Source organism: Caretta caretta, chromosome 26 (genome assembly GCF_965140235.1).
Source record: "Caretta caretta isolate rCarCar2 chromosome 26, rCarCar1.hap1, whole genome shotgun sequence".
Classification (NCBI taxonomy): Eukaryota; Metazoa; Chordata; order Testudines; family Cheloniidae; genus Caretta; species Caretta caretta.
Genome location: NC_134231.1, coordinates 4,380,358 through 4,401,507, shown reverse-complemented (window position 1 = coordinate 4,401,507; position 21,150 = coordinate 4,380,358). Strand labels below are relative to the sequence as shown.

The 21,150-nt window shown below is 43.5% G+C and overlaps 2 long non-coding RNA genes across 2 annotated transcripts in view; one reads left to right on the top strand and one right to left on the bottom strand.

The window, feature by feature from the left end:
* The window catches only part of LOC142070152 (uncharacterized), a 343,262-nt gene that overhangs the window by 174,384 nt on the left and 147,728 nt on the right, over positions 1-21,150 (top strand). The window lies entirely within an intron of this gene.
* LOC142070151 (uncharacterized) overlaps positions 16,079-21,150 on the bottom strand; it is a 28,166-nt gene continuing 23,094 nt past the window's right edge. The window contains exons 2-3 of the long non-coding RNA XR_012666129.1: positions 17,236-17,497; positions 16,079-16,569 (exon numbers count right to left, since the gene is read on the bottom strand). This is a non-coding gene — a long non-coding RNA (uncharacterized LOC142070151). The remainder of the gene's footprint in view (positions 16,570-17,235; positions 17,498-21,150) is intronic.

The following is a 21,150-nucleotide window of genomic DNA, read 5'->3' as shown; positions in this document are numbered from 1 at the left end:
ACTTTGAGAGGTGTACGTTTCATGGAAATGAAATATTCTATGGGCAAAGTGACGACAATGCCCAGAGACTATTTTCCACAGTCTCACTGCATAGTGTCAGCTTCCTAAATATCACTAGTTATTTCACAAACGTTATCCCTAGAGGGATTGTAATGAGCGAGAATGGGGAGTATATTTTGGAACCAATTAGCCTTAAGTCTGTGCTCAAAAAATGTATAGACTCCAGGCAGCTGAGTACAATGTTATCTAATCGGTGGGCTGGGTCTCTCATATTGCCTACACTTGCTCTTCAGAGACAGCAGCTAAACATGAATCCCAGGCATCTCCAATTAGATTTTAAAAGCATAAGATTCAAAGGTAAGAAAGGGAGTTCTCAGCTTGTGGTTAAGTGTATTGGAAAGCTGCATAATGGTAGAATAAGATAGATTGAAAGAAAAATGAGCTTAGCTGTTAGAAAATAGTTGCATTAATCTAAAAAAGATCCTTTAAAGTAACCATTAGGTGCTCTGATTTAACTTTCCTCCCCTGGCCTGTGAAATCACCTCTTGGGCTGATCAGCTAGCCTCAGTTGAGGACAGCACTTAAGTATGTACTCAGCTTTAAGCAATGGGACTCAGCACATGCTGAAGTGGTTTCCAGAACTAGGGCACAAATTCTGAAGTTTTAAAACACTGGAGGCTGCATTGTACCTGTCCCTAGGATGGATATGGTGTGTGTGTGTGTGTGTATAATATATGCATGCACACACACGCAAGAGACCTTCACTCTTTTCTTGTGCATATGTAACACTTTCTGGGAAAGTGTGTTGTATCATCCCTCTATTGGCTGGTCCACATAGAGGACAACACCCTATTACTGCCGCTTGCTTAGAAAAAGACTGAAAACCCATTGAAGATAATGGAAAGACTCATGCTGACATCAACGGGCATTGGAGTAGGGACTAATGCAAGTTATAGTCAGGGGTTCAAACCCCAATGGCACTGAAACTACAAAGGTGATGCTCTCGGCACTTCCCCTGTCTGCTAGGGAGATTAGGGAAAACTATACCTCAAGGCATAACTTCTCCCAGAGTGTCCCCTGGAGGTGCAAACACATCATTTCCCGGTCTGTGTGGCCTTAATATCTGAACTTGATGTTCACTTCCAAATATTATTTATACCACATGAGGATCTAGCTTCAAATCCTCTTGGAGATTAAAGATATATTAAACAAACTCCCAAACAGGCCTGCCTTTTAGCAGTTCTTGCTGTACTAGTGCATCTTGAACATTCCCAGCTAATATATTCTGCACATAAAGGCACTTGTGGCTGCCACCTCCCTATTTAGCAAAAAATGGCACAGTGAAACCCTGGGAGTGAGACGAGCAGGGGGAGGTTCCATGATGTCAGTACAGCTGCCCACCAGCCACAGCATGCTCTGTCCTTAGAAAGACCCTGGCTGCTCCAGTGCTTGAGAGATGTGTAGCTTTATTAACTACAATAGGCCCTAATTTGAGCCCCTGCCTTTGACAGATAAAGTGCTAGCTGGAGCCCTGGGAAAGTGGCCTCCTGCTGACCAGCCGGCCTGCTGTGTTGTCCTTTTTCAGTAGGTGATATAGTGTAATTTTGACACTCTCTTAGGCTTGCATCAGGTCTAATTCCCAGGCCCATAGACAGGAATATGTTTAAAAAACACCCACCTTTTTTGTATTTACTTTAGGGGCTTTAATAGCTATACCCCTTTGGGAAAAGGATGGGTTGTATACTCTAAGTCCCCACCTGTTCACCCTGCTGGATGTACAGGCATGCACAATGCATGCTTATAGAGGGGGGAAAAGCCCTCAGAATTCTAGACTAATAATGCAAAATACTGCACCATACAGCAGAGATATTGCAGAGCTTAGACCCATTGCTATAGAATGCTGTAGTAGAGCTATGTATCTATCCTATGTGCAGTGTTACAGATGTGTCAGTTCCAGGATATGAGAGAGACAAGGTGGGTGAGGTCATATCTTTTATTGGGCCAACTTATCTTTCACCAACATAAGTTGGTCCAACAAAAGCTATAACCTCACCCACCTTGTGTGTCCACCTCTAATGCATACTTTGCCATCATTGGTTCTTAGATCAAGGCAATTCTGCTCTGCTTCTCACTGATGCAACACCATTGAACTCCGTGCGAGTGGGCTGCGGTAACTGAGGCTGCTAATTGATCTTGCACATATAAAGAGCCAAACCCTGTTTCACTTGCATGCAGAAATGTAATCAAATCCTGGCTTCCTCATCTGTCATTTGGCTCATTTCTCCTTTGGACTATAAGGGTGGAGTATCTCCAAATTCTTCCAGAGACAATCCGATGCCGAGATAGCATGATGATTGCTGTGTAACAATCTAGATGGAAAAATCTTTATTCAGTCACCTTACTTTTGCTTCAGACTTCAGAAGAAACTAACCTGGCATTTTGCCATCTCATTTCTATGGCCAATTATGATTTGATTTTATTATTGTTGTACTGATTTGAGGCCCCATTTGAGATTGAGGCCGAATTGTGCTAGGTGCTGTACAAACATGTAGTAAGAAGGAATCCCTTCCCCAAAGAGTTTTCAGTCTAAGTAGACAAGACAGAAAAAGAGGGGGGGAAGGAGCAAGTTTTATTTCACTACCCCTAAGAGTTGGAAATTCTACATTTGGAAGCTAAAATGCATAATTATTTAGCGATTAACAACTATCTTTCCCAAATGAATCACATGTTCTTGCTTTTTGATCTGGAGTGCAGATGTCTGGTTTGCTGGGTATGCATTAAATGAGCAAGCAGAATGTGTCCTTTGCTGGGGATATTTGAAATATCCCCAGCTTTCTCTTCCATTTAAAATAAACAAACCCTCACCTTGTACTTCCTTTATCAGAAGAGATTGCTATTTTCTTGATATTGTTACTTGCAAGCTAGCTGCAGTGTAGTGCAAATATGACCTACAGACATGTTCAGCACTGAATATTTGTTTGGCCAAGATGGTACAATATCAAGATCACCTCTGTTTGGGTGTTAAATAGAATTAGTGGGTTTTGTTGTGTGTGTTTTTTTTTTTTAAAGGAATTTTCATCCCATGGGCAATTCCAACATTTTGAAATTTGTTTTCATCCCAAATCAGGAAGAAAAGTAAAAAATTTATTATTTTTTTTTCAGAAGAGAAATTCCAAAACTGTTGATTCTAAAATTTATAAAATCATTTTGATAATGAAGAAACATTATAAAATAACATGAAACATTAAATGTTAAATATAATATCTAGACATACAATATACCATTAAAGTTGTCATATAATAGAAAAGGCAAAATATGAAACTAAACAAAAAGCCAAAATGAATCATTTCAAAATTTTTCCTCTGAAAATTTCATAGAAATGGACGCGTTCCCGTGAAACATTTTGATTTTCACAAAACAGCACTTTCAGACAGAAAACTATACCTTTTGCATATTTTTCAACCAGCTCTAGTGTCAAACAATGTGCGTAAAGAAACCTGTCAAGCCCCACAATGTCTTCTGAATGTACCTAAATCTATCCAATCACACTATAGGGTTGTTTTTTGTTTGGTTTGGTTTTTTTGTTTTTTGAGACACAGTCCTCAAAAAATCACTTACAAGGGCTGAGTAAATATTACTGTCTGCCCACTGAGAAGGGCCAGGCAGGGTAGTTTAGCAGGCAGAGCACTGGGCTGACACTCGGAATGTAAGTCACATTGCTTATTACGCAACTGGAAGGTGTTCAGATACCACGGTGAGGTGGGTGCTGTAAAAACCACTATGGATTAGAACAGATACCTGGGTTCTGCTCCAGCTTTGCTGTGTGACCTTGGGCAAGGCCCATTTCCTCATTTTTTCCCTCTCACCTTTGTCAATCTGGTCTATTTAGAGTGTAATGTCACTGGGGCAGGGACTGTCTCTCACTGTGCGTTTTCCGTACGGCAACTAGTACAATGGGACCTTGTTCTCATTTGGGGCTTATAATCATTACCATCACACAAACAGCACAGCCTCCTTCGCCGCATTATTGGCGCACCTTACAGCGTTTAACACATTTATCCTCACACCACCCTAACCAGGAAGGGAAGTATCCTTATGGTACAGATGGGAAGCTCAGGTACAGAGGGATGTTGTAGCATAAATGTTAGCTATAAGGATAAGAGAAAATTCATCCCTTAGGATAAATCTTGGCCGTAAACCAAGTTTGAGTTTGGGGTTCATTCTCATTTGCACGAAGGCCTTGTGTTTTCTCTCTCTCCCATAAATGCATGCCAGCCTGCCCTCTGGATTCCTCCCTGTGCTGTGCTCTGCTCAAGGGTATACCATATTTGTCACAGGGGCTGCAGAGAGCTGACAAGCTGCAGGTAGCGAGGGATGTGGAGCAATTCTAGCCTCCTTTTGCTAGGCTTAAATAAATACCCTAAGATTCAGTTGATGATGCTGGGATGACATAAGCACCCCTCTCAAAGGTCAAGGAGCAGAGAGCAAAGCAAATTTAATCCTGAGCTCTGGTTTTTCTTTCTATCCTGTCCGCCTGCTGAAATCTGATTTGGCAGCTTGGCTGTACAATGTGTACCTTCTGCCTTTGGAGAGAGGGAGAGAGAAAGAGGGGAGGGGAGGATGAGAGAGAAAAGTCACTTACACACACACACGGTTCTGTCTAGCAGTTCACTCACCACCTGGGAGAGGGATTTGTCTATTGTTGTTCTGTGTAGTCTGTATGCCAACCAAGGAAGCCAAAAGAGAAGGAAAGAAAAGATGAAATACAAAGATGATAATAAAAATACCTGCCACTTCTGTATTGTCTGTCATTCTAGGATTGCAAAGCCCTTTACAAATAGTATTAACTGTATCATTATAGTCATGCCGATGTAGTAGACTATCCCCATGTTGCAAGGAGGTAAACTGAGCCACCCAAAGGTATCCTTAAGCAGCTATGAAAATTGGACATAATGGGTGTAGTTCTTATCTACACGAACAAAGAACTTCACTGATTTGGTTTAGAAACTGATTGTTAAATCCAGTGCAATGCCCCTTATATGGATAATCAGTTTAAAAGTGACGTATATTGAGGTAACCTAAGTTGATTCCTTACCATACCTTACTATGGCTCTTGAGAATTAGAATCCTAATGCTCTAAGAGCCTGATTCTGTATCTACTGAAATCAGTGGCAAACCTCCCACTAACGTCCATGTCCTAAATAAACTCTCGTCAAAGTAGCTGGCTAAATATTTCAGTCAGCTGGGTGGTTTTTTTGCGTCCAAAGCCTTTCAAGAAAATTTTTCATTTCCAAGAAGAGATCTCAGAAGCCTGAAAATCTTTACAAATTCCACCTCATTTTCAATGTCTCTCTGGGCAGTGTTGAGGGTTAAAACAATAGGAGTGGTAATAAAAATATTGATAAGAAATGAATTAGCACCCTGCAAAGTTTTCTTTCTGACGCCCTAGCGTCAGATCCCCATGATCTCTCTGGTTCTGGTTACAAAGCAGTGAAGCACATTGTGTTTGTAGCTGGTACAATAAGCTCCCTCTGCTTTCCTGAGAGTTGGAATCTTCAGGGGGTCCTTTCACTTAATAAACTAGATGAGTTCTTAGCCTCAGTATGCAAACAAAAAAAAATCCCCCTCTCCTTTATTCTTTAACTTTTCCCTCTCTGCCTCTTTCTTTCACTCTTCTTGCTTTTTCTCCCTCTTCCTTGTATTTCTACTTTTTTGTCTTCCCTATCTCTCTAGTCTTCTCTCACGCCTTTGTTTCCCCCTCTCCTTTTGATTTTTCTTTCTCTTCCTCTTTTCATTATTCTCCCCTTCTTCTCTTAGGTCCTGATTTCCCTCTTTTTCAGCCCCCATCTATTCCATCCAGTACAGAGCCAAATGAAGTCAATGGGACTATGGGTGGATGAATCCCCTTTGCATGGAATAACTTCCACAATAGTATGTCTCTATCCGGCCCCACCAGCCTACCCACCCGCTCTCTGTACATCATTCTCCTTCCTTTCTGTTTCATTCAGCTTTTATCTCTAACCAGAAGAAGCTTTCGCCCTCCTGACTTCTCTCCTACCTTCCCATTTAGGTTGAAAATTTAGAGTCTTGACAAAATAAATACAATAAGTACATTTGGGGGAAAAGAAAAATGATAAAGTGTCTCTTGGTGGCAATTGAGCCAAAACAAGCCCATCTGTTCCTGAGATGCATGTGACTGGGTCTTCAGCTTATTCATTAATCATGGAGGCCAGAGAGTTTGGAAAAAAATTCTTTTTTTCTGTTATATTAAATAAAAATAAAAAAGAAAAGCCTGCCAAGTAACTTTAGAATAATAATGTTTTGCCTTTCTCTAACCTCCTTCTGGTGAAGACTCTGGACGCCTGACTCTCTGTTGCCCTGCATCTTGTGTAGACGTTTACATTGCAAAGGGAGGGCAAAATGCAGGTAAATCAGATCTGGTTTTACTTCACACCCACTTTTCACTGGTGAAAATAACCACCAGTTATTTACCATGTGTATACTGATCCTGCACTGGTGTAAAATCGTCTAGCTGCATTCACTTCAGTGATGCTATGCTGCTTTAGAACAGTGAAGGATCAGTCTTCTAAGGCGGTTATTTACACCGGTGAAAAGTGGGTGTAAATTGCTGCTAAATTTACTTCAGTGGAGCTAGGGGGATTTACACAGCAGAGGATCTGGATCCTACCGCAGGGCTGCAGAGAATCAGATTCATTTTGTACTGAATCCAGGCTGTATGATATAGCAAAGAGATTTGATGCTAGTTCTTAGAACACACTTGAAACCTTCAGGGTCTACAAGATCTGCAGTAAATGAGGTCACGTTGCAGGCTGAGCAATACAAGTGTTGGCTGTTGTCGGGGACAGGAGTTAGGGAGCCTCTGGGTCTGGGCTTTGCTCACACTGTGTCTGTTGTTGAGTAGCTTTGATCTACAACGATTCAGTTTTTGTATAGTCTGTTCCAGACAAACTCTATTGCGGAATGTGTCACAGTGATGCTGTGCAAACAATGCAATTACTGAGTTAAATACTACATGGGAGCAATTTAACAGCAGAGGAAAGGGACAAATTATGGGCCACATTCACTAGTGCCCCACCGCTGCCTGCTTCACACTTCTGACAATGGAAAGCAACTGTAAATTATGCTTAATGGTTAGGGTAGGTTTACCACTGCTCTGAACTCTGGGTGGAACAAAGCAATCAGGGCATGGCGGTGTGTCTGGCCCCATGTTTACAGAGGAGCTTAATGATGTGAACAGGCATGGGGCGGGGGCTGTTCCAGATGACAGGAGGCTCACAGGAGGAGGAGGCGTCTCTGGCATCAACAGTAGCGAGGCTGTGTGTAGGTACAGCCATTGCTGGTTGTGCGTAAGGAACAAGTACGAGAGCAGAGGTGGATCAGCAGAGGGAGTTTGGACAAGGGTTTGGCATCAGAGAAAGCCACCGTTCCTTCTCCCTGCAGAAGGAGAGGAGCAAGTGTAACCCACACACCTTCTGCATTTGGTGTTCTGTCCCATCTAGTGCCCTGTAACAAAATGGCACAGGACACCCATGAATAGGAGTCTCCGGTTGCTTTCCAATCAGCTGCTTTCTGTGGTGACAGTCAAATAAATAAATGATGCCAGACTCCAGCTAATCTGTAAAATGATTCTCTGTAGGGGAAAATCCATGGCCTGCCATTTGGAGTTTACATCAGGAAGGTCTAATCAGACTAGAAAGATGAGCCAGTGGCAATTTACTGTCCATGGGAGATCTGTGTACTTCACAACTGGGGAAGAGAGGGAGTGGGGGAAGCATCTGATGACCCATACTCTAAGCAATAGCCTCCCAGTCCCACTCTTTAACCACTGACAACTTGGGGTCATGGAAACAGGGTTTGGAAACTTTCTGCGTTTAGCAAATTGGTTCAGAGGAATAAACACAGCTCTCTACCACATACAATGGCAAGAGATGTCTGGAAATCACATATTTACACCTCCCCGCTTATTTATTTAAAGTCACAACACTAGCCACTGACTTTCCTTTCGTAAATGTCTAATGTTGGCTTAAAAAGGAGGAGAGGAGGGAAAGGGGGAGATGATTTTAGTAGAGCTGGGTGACATTTTGGGGAAGATTTTTTTGGGGGGGGGGGGGACTAGAATCTGGAGATTTGGGTCAACTGAAACATTTTATGAATTTGTGTCAAATTCACCAAATTGCTTGTCAAAAACAAACAAATTTCAAAAAAGTCAAAATGTTTAGAATGTCAAAACTGTAATTTGACCCAACCTCATGTACAGGATAGAGACTTGGCCTGCCATAAGAAAAGAAATCAGTTGCTCTCCACCTTGGAAATGAAGATGTAGAGATGGTCAAATGGTTGGGCACTTCATGATAGGAAATGAAATGGGGTTGTGAGGGGCCTAATGTGGGTTGCCTCAGCTGAAGACAAGTTGAAGGAAGCTAGGCCATGTTGGTATGGACATGTCCAATGGAGACTTGAGAGTTATATTGATAGGATGGCCCTTTCAATGACGGTGGATAGAAGATGACCAAGAGGGAGACCAAAGACTCTGTCCATGGATTAGAGAATTCAATTTTGCACGACAGCCAGGAATACAGTGTCTAGTTTTGGAAGAAGGCTATCAAAGTTGTCAACCCTGAATAGGGAAGTGGAAAGAAAAAAAATCTTTGGGGCTGGAACTTTCCTTTTGTTATATGTGTGCTCAGTGCCTCACATAATGAGACCCTGATCCTTGTTGGGAGCTTTTAGATGCTACCACAGTAAAAATAAATAATAACCAGGATTAAAATTTGAGCCTCCTAACTCTGTCCCCTCCCAGTGCTGCCAACTCTCGTGATTTTATTGTAAGCCTCCCAATATCTGGTGTGTTTCTTACAGCCTCAGCTTCTGAAGTCAAGTGAATAAGAGAATCTCAGATTATTCTTTTTTTTTGCTCTTTTCTTTTGCTTTTTTTAATTAATAAAAAATAAGTTTCTAGCCTACCTCATTGTGGAGAAAAACCTGAAACTGTGACGCAAATGCACCCCAAAGTTTCAGAAATCAGAAGGCAAATGAAAAACAAAAACCATTAATGATATTTTTGGTTTAAAAATCATGATTTTTTTTTTTAAATCTCATGATTTGGGGGAAGTGGGATAGACTCATGTCTTTTTGAATGCTTGGGGCTGCCATACTATTCATTGGACTACAGTGCCTCCTAGGTACATCCATATTACCGTCTCAGTTTTCCTATCTATAATATTCAACTAATAATAGTCACCAATCTACCTCTCTGAACGTCTCTCATCTGATGGTTCAGGCACTTTGTGCACAGCTGGTACTCACTTTACAGGCTTTCTCACAGACTGGCTTGGGAGCCTGTGTGTGAGAGAAACAAATTCTAATCAGACATCTCTTGTTGCATCCCTTTTTTTTCCTCTCTCTCTTTCCACTAATAGAATAACATGCTACTTTTCCCATGTGGAGCGTGGCACACATTGCTCTTGAGCAAATAGCTGTGAAGTGACCTTGAATGGCAAACGAAGATTTAAAGTTCAAAATCCCTCACTAGGAATTGCTGCATTTGCCATGGTTACCTCATGATCTGTTATATATGCAAATAGCCGTGTGGATGCAGCATTGGAAGGGATGCATTAGCTGAACTGTAAAATCTCTGGACTATTTTGTTGAGCGAGGAAGGAAGGATGGAAATCTCTAAACTCAATTCTTCCACCTTTGAAAGGGTGAGTGAAATTACCCCTCTGTGCAACCCTACATACCACGTAAGCCCTCAAAATAAGGCTTTGCACTAGCCATCAGCACAAAGGTCTATTACGCTCCTTATGGATGATAGAATCAGGCCCACTAAAATATAATAGCTGCTGAATGCATCCGATGAAGTGAGCTGTAGCTCACGAAAGCTTATGCTCAAATAAATTGGTTAGTCTCTAAGGTGCCACAAGTACTCCTTTTCTTTTTGCGAATTTCTCTTCTGGCATCAGACCAATGTGAGATCAAGGGGACTTGAAGTGACTTGCTCACTTTGCTCCGGTGGCAAAGTCCTATAGAATCTAAAGAGTGGTGAAACAAATGCGGTTCTGCAGAAAATTATTCTAAAATCCTAATAGCAAATGCTGATATTTCTGTAGGGTTTTGAACCATTCCATAGAATCCTAGAATTGTGATATGCTTTCTATCGTATTCTATAGGATGGTTTAACTGTTCTATATCTTCTTTTTTTTTTTTTTAATCCTTTTCTGTTACAAGCTTTAGGGCTTTTTCACAAGGGCAAGGTCACACAGAAGATGAATGAGTTTTACTCAGAGTAGGTAAAAGCGCCCACATTTTCACAGTAAAGACTTTTTGGGTAAAATTTTCAAACCAACCAAGGGGCCTTAGTCCCATTTTCAAAAGTAACTTAGGACTAGATTTTTAAAGGTATTTAGGCATCTAGTGGGATTTTCAAAGCAGCTAAGTACCTAAACCTCATTGATTTCAATGGGAATTACCCATTACGTACCTAGGTATTTTTGAAAATCCCAGTAGATACCTTAAGTACCTTTTAAAAATCAAGCCCTTAGGTGCTTAGGAGCCTAATTTTTATTTGAAAATTAATGGAACTTAGGCATCCAAGTTAGAGAGACTTGGAATCATTCCAGTGAAGTGTTTTTTAATCGGAATGTGCTGATTCACTGAAATTGAAAAATTTAAGACAAAGTTCCATTTCACTGAAGACCCAATGGAATTTGGGCAAGGTTGTGTCTGAAACCTGCCTGGGTTTCCTGCTAGGTCATGTGCTCACATCTTTAGCAGCCTACCTGGCAGTTTGCTAGGGACCCTAATGCTTCCAGGCTTTGTGGCTCTAAGACAGTCCCCCAGACAGATTGCCTTGCAGCTGGGGACTGCAGAGCTTCCAGGATCCATGGTGAATGGCCCCAGAGTCAAAGCTTCATTCCCTTTTTATGGACAATTTTGAAGTTTTTGGTTTGCATTTCAAATTGGAACAAAACCAAATTTCAAAATATTGAAATCCTGCATGAAATGGAATCCAGCTGTATACTAAGTCACTTAGGTACTTGTGAATATTTTACCCTTTATTATTTATTTATTTATTTATTTATTTATTACAGTAGTGGCTAGGAATCCCATACCAGGGCCCCATTTTGCTAGGTCCCTTCTATAATCTTCCTATCAGGCTGCACTTCCTACTGCTAGTGCCAGTCTGGAGAACATGCACGGGGAGGGAACTGAATTTTGTCCTGGGTGGAAGCCGCCATACATAAAGAAACTTGTCTTAGAGTTATCCAGGCAAGTTCTACTTTTACAGGCTCAGTACAAGCGGTTTTGTAGTCATCCTGCTATGGGAGGTCCCATTTAGTGCACCTTGAAACCCCATTCAGATGCTTTCAGCTGGAACATTTCTGATTCTGCTTGGGACTCTCTTTTGGAATTGATTTTACCTTTGGTGATGGATAGAGGATGTGGGAGGTCAGCAAGGGAAATCTGCTCTCATTCCCAAGTTTTGTGACCTGCAGAAGCTGAACAAAGCAGTCCATTACTTCTGCTCTGTACCCTGCTTACACTGAGGCCATTGAAACTTTTGATCTTCAGTATAAAAGACTGACTTGTGAGCTACCCCTGTGGGCTAAATCACAGCATTAGCCAAATTTCCTCTCCTTTTCTTGCTATTTAGGAGAGTTCAGACTGACCTCTACACCCTCCGTAGTTCAGTTCTCCCACCAAACCCACTCCTACTCCACCCTCTGCTCCTTCTCTTTTGTTAACTTGAGAAACATGTGACAGGTTCCCCCTGGGGTGCCACCTAGAACTGTGGTACCACTGAGCCTTCTGCCCCACCAGCCTGGGTGCATGCTCTCTCACTGTGCTGCTGTGACAAGCTGCAGACACGCTCCCAGTCTTACACTTCCTCCAGCATACACACACAGGTAGGGACACACCCACCTGCAGTTACATGCAGGCGCTCTGACTAGCCACTGCATGGACCAGCAGTAGAAAGGCTAAAGCCAAGATAACTCTCAGCTCCCCAGACATGCTCCCATCTGGAGCAAAACCCCAAAATTATATTATCTTGTGCTGTACAGTGAACTGTACAGCATACGCTCATAGAGTTTGCCCCCCCCACCCGCCATGTGGAGAAGAATATGCAACAGCCTCTCTGAGCTAAGATTCCCATGCATTTCACTCCAAACTCCCTGGTTTAGATTAAAACATAAAATAAAGCTAATCACTACAAAAGATAGATTTTCAGTGATTATAAGAGTTAGCAAACAGATCAAGGCAGGCTACCTAGCAAATAAACAAAAATGCAACACAAGCTTAATATACTAGATAGATAGGATATGAATAGCAGATTCTCACTCTAGCTGATGGTACAGGCAGACCTGTAGATTCTTAAGGCACTTTACAGCTTGGGTTTCTCAAGTCTTCATACACAGACTAGAAATCCCTTTAGCCTAGGTCCAGCACTTCCCCCCCACCCCCCGTTCAGTCTTTTTTCCTCTGGTGTTTCCAGGAGTCTTCTTGTGTGGGGAGTGAAGAACAACAGATGATGTAATTCCCTGCCTTTTATAGCTTTAGTATAGGACAGGAACCCTTTGTTTCAAAACTTGGTTCCCAGACCGGTTTCTGGAAAAATACTGACATATCAAGATGGAGTCCAGAGACGTGGTCTGATCACATGACCTTGCTGAGTTATAGCAGCAATTACTTGTAGGCTGTTTGGAATGTTCACAGGAAGGTTACGTTCTTCTGGGGTCCATTGTCTTTGCTGATGGACCATCAGCACTGTCTGGCTTCTTCATTGTTGTACCAGAAAGGCTAGTTGTGGGTGGCACCCAGAGTAAGCACGATTGAATTACAGTTCCCAGGCAGTATTCCTAACTTTAGATACAAAAATGATACATGCATACAAATAGGATAATCCTCTTCAGGAAATCATAACTTTTCCAGCGACACCTCACATGACCCATCTTGAATAAAATTCATCATAATTATGCAAAACTCATATAATAATACCATTATGAAGAATATGGTGTACAGTGTCACAAAACGCTGCATCCTTGTGCAAAAAAAATTCAGTGCAGAGATACTTCCTGCCTCTGGAAGGTAAAAGACTTGCAGTCCAGTCAGAGGTAATGTAGGTGCAAATGGAAAATATACCTTACATTAGATTGATAGGTGCAATAAATCTCTTGTCCCTATTGGAGAGATCACGTTATTGCAGGATACGTAAGGGGAGAAGAAATTACTCAGGAGTACAATGAGAGAACCATTTTCCCCTTTGCACCCTGTGGACATTATGTTTATTAAGTTCAATTTTCCTTTCAAAGAGAGAATCATGCCATGTAATTATGTGTCTCTTGCTTGTCAGCACCTGAGAAGTCTTTTGACAGTTAGGGCACCAATTATATTGATAGATTGGCTCCTTGAAGTCCACAGCAGCCGGACTTCTCTTGCCCTCACACACCTGCTGAGCCATTCGTTAATGCAAGTGAAGTGATGCCCCCATTAAGATGGATGAGAGACGCTCAGGGGTGTGGGTGGGAGAACTGATTCACAGAAGGGTAGAAGCGCTTGCATGAGATGAGGTTAACTTGATACAATGGTTTCAGTCGCTGTGGTTGAAATTCGCCCTTTCACTGGTCGTCTGTAGATTCCACTGTGATTTTACAGCTTTCTGTTTTACAAAGGGTTAATAAGGATCAGCAAATCAAAGTGTACAGAAATGCTGGCCCATGGCCATCTGGCGACTCTCCCCTCTGATGGGTAGCAGAAAGACATACACTGTATCTGCTTATCTGTTTTTTCCAGCTGCAGAGGTACACTAATTATACTAATTACACACACTTTTCTTCTATGGGCAATGCCATTTGAAAGAATAATTATGCCACATGCAAAACTTTAGATAAACATTTTTTTTTCCTTTTTCTTTTGAATTTTGAGACCCTATGGGCTGGATTTTCTTCTCTGTAACTCTCATGTAAACCAGGAGTGACTGCACTGTAACCTTTGCATTTTCACCAGTGTAAAATTGGTGCTAGTGAAAGGAGAATCAGGCCCTGATTCCCCCCACTGTCTTGCACCATGTGCTGTTATTTATACCTGTGCAATGTAAGGTGAAAGAGGATGTAAAATGCTACGATTGCTATATGGTGGAATTATACACCCATTTTGCACTTGCTTTGCATTCCTGTGAATGTCTGTACCAAGTGCATAGGGAGAGAGAGGCCCTGGGTGTTCTGATAGTGGGATATAGGGCCTTTATCTTCTGACACTTAGGCTTTGTCTACACTACCAAGTTTTGTCAACTACACTTATATTGACACCCAAAAGTCGACTTAATAAAAAATAGGAAAAGCTTGTTCACACTAGACCCCTCTGGCGACAGACCATGTCCACGTTGGGGGCACTGTCATTGACCGTGTGAGCACTGCACAGTGAGTATGTATCCCACAGTGCAGTGCGATACCTTCTGTTGCTAGGGGTGTCGTGGGAAGGTGGAGCGGGTCAGGAGGCCTCTTGGGACCTGGCTAAATGTCCTGTGATGCATTGCTTTGTGTCCCAGCACTCCATTGGCTTCTGGCTTTCTTTCACTGCATTTTTGAAACGGTCATTCTCTGCTGTGCACCCCGGTATCTTTGTGAGAAGGGATGGATCCCACACTTCTCTCCTATGCTCTGTTAAGTGTCATGAGGGCATCATGCATGGCAGTGCAGTTAATCGTGAAATTACTGACAGAGGAAGACTCGCAGGCTCCCGAGATTCTGCATGATGTGGATAGCAGCAACTTTACATTGCTTTTGGCATTCACAGAGCAGCTGTATAGGGTAGACTGTAGCTTTTGGGCTAGGGAAACCAGCACTGAATGGTGAGATCACATCGTCATACAAGTGTGGGATGAAGAGCAGTGGCTACAGAACTTTCGGATGCGTAAAGCCACCTTCCTGGAACTGTGTGCTGAGCTGGCCTCAGACCTGCGTCGCAAGGACACAAGAATGATAGCTGTCTTCTCAGTAGAGAAGTATGTGGCAATTGCTGTCTGGAAGCTGGAGACTCCAGACTGCTACTGGTCGGCTGCAAATCAATTTGGAGTGGGGAAGTCTACCGTTGGGGCTGTATTAATGCAAGTGTGCAGGGCAATAAATCGCATCCTGCTATGAAGGACTGTGACTCTGGGAAATGTGCGTGAAATAGTGGATGGCTTTGCATAGATGGGTTTCCCAAACTGGAGGGGCGAAAGATGGCACACACATTCCAATTTTAGCACCAGACCACCATGCAACAGAGTACATCAATAGGAAGGAGTACTTCTCCATGGTGTTGCAGGCACTTGTGGGTCACCGTGGGAGTTTCACTGACATCAACGCAGGGTGGTCTGGAAAGGTGCATGATGCACGCATCTTCAGGAACACCGGTCATACAGAAAGCTACAAGTGGGGACTTTCTTTCCAGACCACAAGATTACAGTGGGGGATGTAGAAATGCCCATAGTGATTCTGGGAGACCCAGCTTACAGCCCTGGCTCATGAAACCTTACACAGGACACCTGGACAGCAGTAAGGAGCATTTCAACAACATGCTGAGTAGGTGCTGGATGACAGCTGAATGTGCCTTTGGCAGATTAAAGGTGAGGTGGCATTGCCTTTATGAAAGGTTAGACCTTAATGAGGAAAATATTCCCATGATCATAGCCTCATGCTGCACTTTGCATAATCTCTGTGAACCTAAGGGTGAAATGTTCGCTCTCAGGGGTGGAGCGCTGAGGCAGAGTTCTTGGATGCTGAGTTTGAGCAGCCAGATACCAGGGCTGTCGGAGGAGCCCAAAGGGCGGCAATTGAAATCAGGAGGTTTTGAGGAAGCACTTTGACAATGAGCAGCAGCAATGTATATCTTTAGAGTAGCTTCCATGACAAATTCTATGCTTTTTTCCAAGGAGGCTATGTTGACATTTGGGGCCATGTATCCCAGTAAGAAAATGATTAAAATGCCTGTACATGTATGCGTAGTGATTGCAATGTGAATTTGTAGAAAACAAAATAAAGATGATTTACCATTATAAAACTTTGCCTTTATTGATTAAGAAAAAGCACACTGACACTCACCAAAACATAGATGCTTTCTGGGAAAGGAAGGAACTGGGAAAGGGCTGACCCTCACCACTGTGTATAGGTCCAGCTGTCATTGTGAAAGTTATGCAAGGGGGTGGAGTGATGGGGAAATGGAGGAGTCCCCGAAAGTGGAGAGGAATGTGCAGGTGGAGGGTAGTGGGGGGAGGGGGCGTGAGGGCTGGTAAACAATTGTGCAGTGGAGGTTGAGCCTGGACCTGCACACTCTGAAGCCTTATTAAAGACTTGAGCATTTCTGTTTCCTCCTCCATTGCTTTTATCATCCACTCTTTTCTGTTTTCTCTTTTCTGTCCTGCCTTCTGACTTCCCAGCACTCCTTTGGTTCTCTTTTCTCTGTAATGGAGCACTGCAGTACCTCCCGAACATGTCATCTTTGCTGCATCTTGGCCTCTTTCTTATCTGGCAGAGGCGGGGGTGTGGAGGGTGTTCCTAAAGGCAACATCTAATGAAGCACAGGGGACAATACACAAAAGCAGAATTCAAGCACAGCATTGAAACATTTCACTTATGTGCACCTTTTGCAACATACCAATCACTTTCTCACTGACCCTTGCCAGGCATACATTTCTGCAAGCACCCGAAACATGGTGAGTTTTCGGCATGGTGGGAGGAGGGTGCTGCAACTGGACAGAAGAACATACAGTCTTTACAGGGGTTGCGGTGCAGCTTTACAGGGAAATAATTCTAAAACTATCCCACACTTTTCCACAGGCAGGGATCATTCTAGCAGACATCTCACTACTGAGGGGGAAACCAGGGTACATCTACTGCATGCTTGCGGCTTCCACCCTGCTCTATATGCAGCTCACCTACGTGCCGCTTTGGTCCCTTCACAAGTGATTGCCGAATGGTGCGGGACAGTGTCCTACAATGGGGGAAGGAACAAAGCTGCATGGCCAAGCAACCTGTGTCAGAGGACTACCCAGTACCTCCAGGAAACTTTTGTGGAGATCTCTCTGGAGGATTCCCGTGAGATCTCGGCGTGCATCAACACCCTGTTCCACCATACTGATTAGCTACATGGGGAAATGTCCAGCTCCCACAGTCAGACTTGTACATTTCTATGCCCTGAACCCACCTCTGCACTATACAAGCCACAGCCACTTACCAGGCATCTCATCTCCTGCTTCTTGCTCACTGGAGAGCAACTGCTGAGACTGGCTAGACACCTCAGAAGCGGAGAACAGTTCCTGGCTGCCTGCCCCACCAGTCGACCCTGCCGGGAGCTCCACATCGACTAGCTTCACCTCTTCATCAGTAACTTCGTCCTCTGGGTCAGGACATCTTTCCACTACCTCCATTCCCTCCGAAGTATCCACAGGGCTCTTGGAGATGGAGGTTGGGTCACCACTGAGGATACCGTCCAGCTCCTTATAGAAACAGCAGGTCTTAGGTGCAGCACCGGAGTGACGGTTTTCCTCCCTCGCCTTATGGTACACCTGCCTCAGCTCCTTTGTCTTTGCTCTGCACTGTAGTGTGTCCCGATCATAGCCCTTTTTGCACAAGCCTTGAGAAATCTGCCTGTACGTATCCCAATTCCTATGGGTCAAGTGCAGCTGGCATTGCACAGCCTCCTCTCCCAATACACTGATCAGATCCAACAGCTTCACTGTGGTCCCAGCGAGAGAGAGTTTGGTGTGATAGCCAGCCATGGTCACCTGGGAAGACGCGATGAGACCTCCCCATGCCGAGCCAGCAAGCAGGAAATAGAATTTAAAATTCCCGGGGCTTGCCAGGGGGAGGGGCGGATTGTTGTTTACCTGGCTGCGGGGCAGCGGAGTTCAAACTGCTGACTAGAGCAGTCAGGATGGGCATTGTGGGAGACTTCCTGGAGGCCAAATAAAGCGATTAAAGCATGCGTCGTGTCTACCCTGGCTGTTTGTCGATAATAAAGGGATGGGAAAAGAAAAGTCTCTCAGAGGGCTGGAAATATTTTGTTGCCAAAACTGGGCATCTTTCCCAACAAAAGTGCTTCGCAGTGTGTACGCACTCACTGTTTTGTTGCCAAAAGGCAGTTTTTGGAGACAAAACTTGGTAGTGTAGACAAAGCCTTAGGTCCCTTTACACCACTTTTACAGTGTAAAGGGCCTTACTCCCACATTAAGAACCCTTTATTCTAGGGGTATGTTTACACAGCATTTTTTTGTGAGCAGGAGCAAGCCTCTCAGCCTGGGTTGACAGACTCAGGCTAGCAGGGCTCACACTAGTGCTCTAAAATAGCTATGAAGACAGCGCTTCGAAGTCATATCTTGGGGTCTGAAGCCCACCCTCGGCTTCAGGGCCTGAGCTTCCACCCAGACCACAGCTTCAAAGCTCTGTCTATACAACTGTTTCTAGAGTGCTAGCATAAGGCCCACCACATTGAGCCTGTTGACCCAGGCTGGAATGCTTGCTCCCGCTTGCTCCAATATGCTGTGTTATAAATGAGACTCCGGCCTGGATAGATGAATGGATATAAATAGTCTGATTCGTCTATTCCTTGTGTCTTGAGCATTCATTTGTGTCTGTGCAAAGTACGTACAAAGTGGGAGTAAATCACCACAATCTTGATTTTCTAAACCATTATAAACCTGCTTTCCCAGTCTTGTCTTGTATAATGCAGAGAGGAACATATCTCAACTTAGATTCACATACAACAGAGCTAGATACAAATCAATTTCTTTCTGCTATTTCTTGGTTTGGAGATACAATATTAATTCACCATACACAAGCCTGTGTGTGTGTGTATGTGTATATATATATAAAACATTGTGGTAGAAACATCCATTTAATTATCTAGTCCCCATCTGGAGGAAGGAGAGGAGCGTGTCCTGGTTTTATTACCGGAGCTGCCCTGAATGAATCAGAGGAAATTATAAAGCAAAGGAACTAGAGTGGCAAGACTATTTTATTGCTTGTTACAGCATAAGGCATTGCTGCCACCCCTCACCGGAGGATCTGAGCTCCTTCCATGTCAAATCAATATAAATAGAGATGGCCCTAGCAGACTTCATGGAGTCTCTGGCATGTCTCCCTCTTCAAGGGTAGAGATCCATTTGGGGTAGGGGTTTTCATTGTTTTTAAAGACTTAATTAATTGCCTCTCTTGAGGAGGCTTGGGGTTGTTAATAGGGGCTTACGATAGAAGAGGGTATAAGTATTCTGAGTTCCATTCATCAAAGACTAGCCTGAGCCACAGAGTTCAGTTCCAGGTTCAAATTCTTCCAGACCCTGTGGGTATTTGGATTTGGGAAGGGATTGATTCAGGCCTGTCTCTGTCTATGATCTAATCCTTTCTTTAAAATCTTGACAGGTTTCAGAGTAACAGCCATGTTAGTCTGTATTCGCAAAAAGAAAAGGAGTACTTGTGGCACCTTAGAGACTAACCAATTTATTTGAGCATGAGCTTTCGTGAGCTACAGCTCACTTCATCGGATGCATACCGTGGAAACTGCAGCAGACTTTATATACACACAGAGAATATGAAACAATACCTCCTCCCAACCCACTGTCCTGCTGGTAATAGCTTATCTAAAGTGATCATCAGGTTGGGCCATTTCCAGCACAAATCCAGGTTTTCTCACCCTCCACCCCCCCACACACAAATTCACTCTCCTGCTGGTGATAGCCCATCCAAAGTGACAACTCTTTACACAATGTGCATGATAATCAAGTTGGGCCATTTCCTGCACAAATCCAGGTTCTCTCACCCCCTCACCCCGCTCCCAAAAACCACACACACAAACTCACTATCCTGCTGGTAATGGCTCATCCAAAGTGACCACTCTCCCTACAATGTGCATGATAATCAAGGTGGGCCATTTCCAGCACAAATCCAGGTTTTCTCACACACTCCCCACCCCCATACACACACAAACTCACTCTCCTGCTGGTAATAGCTCATCCAAACTGACCACTCTCCAAGTTTAAATCCAAGTTAAACCAGAACATCGGGGGGGGGGGGGGGGGGTAGGAAAAAACAAGGGGAAATAGGCTACCTTGCATAATGACTTAGCCACTCCCAGTCTCTATTTAAGCCTAAATTAATAGTATCCAATTTGCAAATGAATTCCAATTCAGCAGTTTCTCGCTGGAGTCTGGATTTGAAGTTTTTTTTGTTTTAAGATAGCGACCTTCATGTCTGTAATTGCGTGACCAGAGAGATTGAAGTGTTCTCCGACTGGTTTATGAATGTTATCATTCTTGACATCTGATTTGTGTCCATTTATTCTTTTACGTAGAGACTGTCCAGTTTGACCAATGTACATGGCAGAGGGGCATTGCTGGCACATGATGGCATATATCACATTGGTGGATGTGCAGGTGAACGAGCCTCTGATAGTGTGGCTGATGTTATTAGGCCCTGTGATGGTGTCCCCTGAATAGATATGTGGGCACAATTGGCAACGGGCTTTGTTGCAAGGATAAGTTCCTGGGTTAGTGGTTCTGTTGTGTGGTATGTGGTTGTTGGTGAGTATTTGCTTCAGGTTGCGGGGCTGTCTGTAGGCAAGGACTGGCCTGTCTCCCAAGATTTGTGAGAGTGTTGGGTCATCTTTTAGGATAGGTTGTAGATCCTTAATAATGCATTGGAGGGGTTTTAGTTGGGGGCTGAAGGTGACGGTTCGTGGCGTTCTGTTATTTTCTTTGTTAGGCCTGTCCTGTAGTAGGTAACTTCTGGGAACTCTTCTGCCTCTATCAATCTGTTTCTTCACTTCCGCAGGTGGGTATTGTTCATATTCTGACCTATTCATGATGTTCATGAATAGGTCGGAACATCATGAATAGGTCGGAATATGAACAAGAGGCTGCTCGGCAGCTCTCCAACACGAGTTTCTACAAGCCATTACCCTATGATTCCACTGAGAGTTACCAAAAGCAACTACAGCATTTGCTCAAGAAACTTCCTGAAAAAGCACAAGATCAAATCCGCACAGACACACCCCTGGAACCCCGACCTGGGATATTCTATCTACTACCCAAGATCCATAAACCTGGAAATCCTGGGCGCCCCATCATCTCAGGCATTGGCACCCTGACAGCAGGAT